Consider the following 4,885-nt stretch of genomic DNA (forward strand, 5'->3'; position numbering starts at 1 on the left):
ATTCCTTCTTCACGGTTCACACTTTAAAAATTCACTCTGCTAGTCGTTTAAATCAGTTTTTAAAGAGAACAAGTTACAAAACTGCGGCCATTTTCCCCTCCTTTGTTATACTTTTAATGTTGACATCTTGTCAAGCTGTAATATTTTTTTAATCCGTTTGATAAATTTTACATCCAGTTCCCGATGAATAATTCAGAATCCTTCGGGGAGTGTTTGTCAATAGTTTGTAGTGGGATCGCAGCAGTTTAAGTTTCGCGGACGTCTGCGCTTCAGGCAGACGGGTTTAAATAAAACATGGGTTGAAGCCGTCCCATCCGTGGAAGCCTTGCCTCTTATTTGCTGAATACATGATGTCCTGCATCTGCAGTTTGTTGCAGTGCATCAGGAAGCAGACAACAGCCTGTTAGGGTTATGGCATAAATGCGTGCGAGTGTTGCCAGAGTCACTTCATGTGAGCGTGGGCCTGGGGTTGTGATTACGTTCCGTGGGTTTGCCGTACAGCTGAGCCGGTGTCGTCCCCTGGGGTCTTTTTTTTACCGGAGGGCAACATGATGGAACCTGATGGCGGCGGCGGCGAACAGATGGCGCGAGTGTGTTAGCATGCCTACGAGAAGTCAGGGGTCAGAAGAGGCTGTTTATCCAGTCAGGAGACAACATCCTCCCCCCCAAATGATCACCCTAACCTGTTAGCACCAAACAAAATACAGCGTGGAGGTAGCACGACCCTTTCAATTATCACATAATTTCCATGCAAGCGTCTTACAGTGAAGGGAAAATCACAATTATTTGCTGTTTCAAGGTAAAAGCCGAGTGGGTTGAGCATTTATAAATGCCATATTGTCCACATTAAAATAAATATGCAGCTTTCATGAGGATATGTGTACAAATATACACCAGTAAGCCACCTTATTATACTCTATTTTATCTTTAGAATTTTACTTTATTAGTGCTCTTCTTAACACAATGTTTGAACCGTTCCTGGGAGATTTAATTCCATATCGACATGACAGCATCACTGAATTTCAGTAGATTTCTTGGCTGTCCATGATCAGTCTCATGTTCCTTTACTCCACTAGTTTGAGATTTTGTGAGCATGAGGAACATTACACTGCTAAATACTAAGATTTAGTATTTAGCAAAAATACTAAATCTTAACAAGTATTTTTGGTCTGGTTTCTAGTGTAAATATTTGGTAACACTTTATTTGAAGGGGGTTGAATAAGACTGTCATGACACTTTAATAAACATGACATAACACCTGTCATGAACATCAATAAGTCTTCATGAATAGTTATGACTGTTGTCATAAAGCGCCATTCTGTAAATAATGACACTTTTAATACAAAGTTGACATTATTCAAAATGTCTTCGTTATGACAACTTGTCATTAACCAAGAAATCATGATCTAACATAAATTTGTCATAATAGTAGTCATAATGATTTAATTATTACACTAGCAAAGGCTTTAACAAAACAATGATTAATATTTCCACTCCCTGAAATGAAGCAAAACAAGTAGGGCAAGCAATAAAGATTTCACTAAGCTTTATTACACGGTCAAATGATTTAATAACATGCTCATTAACAATTTCTTTTACATCAACTAAAGTGGACCAAGTAGCACCAGTTATGAATATGTACAAATGTATCTTAACGGCCCTTACCAGTCTGCTTTAATAAAACTCTAGGTTGTTTGCCTAAACAGTTCATTTCATTGGGCAGGGGTAGGTGTGGATGTGCAATTGAACTTCAGTGTGGACCAACAAAGCAAACTTTGGCCCTCCTAAAAATCTGGGTCTTGGTTCACTTCAGTTGAACTGTGGAACACCAAGCGGACCGGAGACTGCTCCAAAAGCAGGAAGTGGACTATTGTGCAGGGCATTCTAGGTAAATACAATCAAAAAACAAGTGTGCAGGTCTACACCTAGCTGGAGAAATGGCTCATCATCACAGAAATAAAATCTTATGCCACTCAATTTCTGCTTCAGAATGATGAAGAAAGTATTTGCATTAAGAATTTTCTTCAGACGTTTTCTTGTCGTTTCCTTCATGAGGTCCTTTGGTGCAGCGCCACCACAGCCGAGGAGGGTAAACAGGTTTTTCAAAGGATTGGATTGGATGGTTTGACACAGTGCAGTGTGAAAACGAACTGCACCATCTGAACATGCAACACATGTTAGGACTTTTATTCTACTTGACTGTCAGGTGTGAAAACACTCTAAAAGTCTCAATTGAAGTTGACAGAGGTTGGTCTTTGAGTCTGCATTTTATCTTTTACAGCTTGACTTCATCAAATCGAGCACAAAATAATTTTCAGGAAAACCATGCTGTTGTTTTCTGTGCACGTCTTCAAGCAATACAGAAGATAGATTTTGAGATTGGAGCTCTCTTATGAGTTGACTCACACTCCAGCAGTCAGGAAACTCAGAGGGCATTTTACCATTTTTTTTTTATCCTTCTGAAAACATGAACCTGTAGCCTCGAAGCCAGTCTTCTGTTTGATGAAGATAACATTTTTGCCTGTTGCTCTCATTCTCCTGCTTGTCTTTCTCCCCATCTGCTCATTTGCAGGTGATAAATGGGTAAGTGTCCTAACAGTAGAGATCCCGGAGGTGAGAGGTTTTCTGAGGGTGTCATAGAAAACCAAAACTCTGCAACTCTGGCTTTTATTTGAGGCTGTGATGTTTCAGTCACGGTTCCTTTGACAGAATGATCCACAAGAAGGATCAATATTTCATCCATCTGCTCTCAGCTGTAGTAGACTTCTCCGTTGAGCCCTTTCATCTTCAAAACCCACTTTCTGGGGTCAATTTTCTCTTCCTCGCTCTTGTAGCCAAGTCGTGTCGTGTCCCCGCCTTCTGTGATGCACCAACATTCACCTCACCAGGCTTTAAGCCGCTGGAAATGACTGAACTATGACTTTTCTCAGCTTTTCATTGGATCCTTGCTACGTTAGGTCATTTCGAGGGAGAGAATGACTCCAGCGAGAGATCTGCTAAATACCACAGAGCTTCGTGAAGAGCTTATCGTAAAGCAGGACTCACCTCTGAGAGGAGAATGAAAGCATGAATGCAGACAGACCGTGCAGAGTAAAAACTATGTGAAATGCCTCTAACCACAGGGACGGCTGTTTCTGTCACTGTTGTGCCAATAGAAATCCAACATTGTCGGTTTCCCCCAATATCAGACAAATGTTACAGTTGACATGAAACGCAGGAGTCCCAGCGTGAGAGCTGCTCCGACAAATGGTAAATTGACTGAGTTCTACAATTTCTTCTGACTGGGACTCCTGCCGTTTGCTGCAAGCAGCTGCTTTGTTCCTGATTGGTTGTCGCTGTACTTTCCAACACAATGCTGCGATTGAAATGCATCATTTCAATACCAGCTTACTCTCTTCCTTTGTGATTACTGATGAAACCACTTTGCACTTTTATGACATACACCCATAGACCCATAATACGTTTAACTTTTTCACATTTTCCGAGGGTACACCCACAAACCTCGTAATATTTTTTCAACTGACTGTAAGTTGGTTTTTTGATTGTGCTATAAATTGGCGCTTTGCACCTGGAAATACTTCCCCCTTTTAGAAATATCCTAATACTTAGATTTTAATTTTTTTGCAACAATAAAAAATCTAAAGTTGTATTTTTATTTAGCCCACCTGAGCTGTTTTAAGTCTCTGACAGAGGAATTGTGATCATTGTTATTTTTACCTCACGCATATTTTTATTCCAAAAATCATCTTACTAACATACCTTTTTCACAAATTTTGCCCTTACATGACATGTGGGAAACTGCGAATGCAACATCTTCTGGCCTCGTTTCACCCATTATGTTTTTCTTGCCTCTATGCCATAAAGTCCAACTTTGCAGAGTGCAGGTCCAGTATTTGCACTGTCAGCAGATTCTCCCGCCAGACCTGCGGTGAGTGAGAACGGCTCTGCATGCAAACTGCAAATTAGTTTGATAATGGGAACTAATGAACTATAAAATTTTGACTTTGATTTTTATCTGTTTCAATTCTTAAGTTTGACCAAGTGGGCTTTGTTAAGTGTCAATAAAGGTAAACATCTTGTTTTACCTGTTTAAAAGTGTACTTTAAATTATTTTGGCAGATCTTCTCCACAGCTGAGTCTCCTCCATCCTTTTTGTCATATTCCTTCCCTCCCATCCCCTCGCCTCATCTCCATGGGGAGCAGAGCAGCTGAAAGCTCTGCTGTCTGAACCTGAAACTCCCACTGGACACTCGAAATTTTGACTCCCTCTGTTCTGATCCAGACTCAAACCACCTGTTTACGACAGCGTTCTCTCTGTAGTCACATTATCCCATTTTATTCTGCATAATTTTTATTTTTTATTGCTTCTTGTTGAAAGGTGCTTATGAATAAAGTATATTATTATTACTACTATTATTAAAAACCTTTTAGTCTGTTCTTGAGTCATGAGATGAGAATAATTTTAAAAGCCTCTTTGGCATCCAATTGACCTTGTTGAAGATTTAACAACAAAAAAAAAGAAAGAAATCATACACACTGGAGTTTCTCCTAAGACGATAAAAATGTAGATATTTGAGATTTGGATTAGCTGGACTTTGAGTCAAACCAGGTTTTCTGAAAATCCCACAATTCTAGTTAACAGGAGACCAAGTGGTTCAGCTGTATTCTTGCTGCATGACCAAAACGTTCAACCTGTGATGGTTCTTTATACCTGCTGAACTCTTCGTGGCCCATGAAAGCCGTGCACTCCGAAGCCAAACGTCGCACGTCTTAGTTTTAAATGGAAAAATCTCAAATCTGTTACCAATTGTTGAAGCAATTTTATTGTTACTCTGCAACATTTTTCTTCTGTCCATTCTTCTGTGGTGCAGTTTCTATGCACCAC

The sequence above is a fragment of the Poecilia latipinna genome, unplaced genomic scaffold, assembly GCF_001443285.1.
Source record: "Poecilia latipinna isolate Pla-1442-1.1 unplaced genomic scaffold, P_latipinna-1.0 Scaffold1065, whole genome shotgun sequence".
Classification (NCBI taxonomy): domain Eukaryota; kingdom Metazoa; phylum Chordata; class Actinopteri; order Cyprinodontiformes; family Poeciliidae; genus Poecilia; species Poecilia latipinna.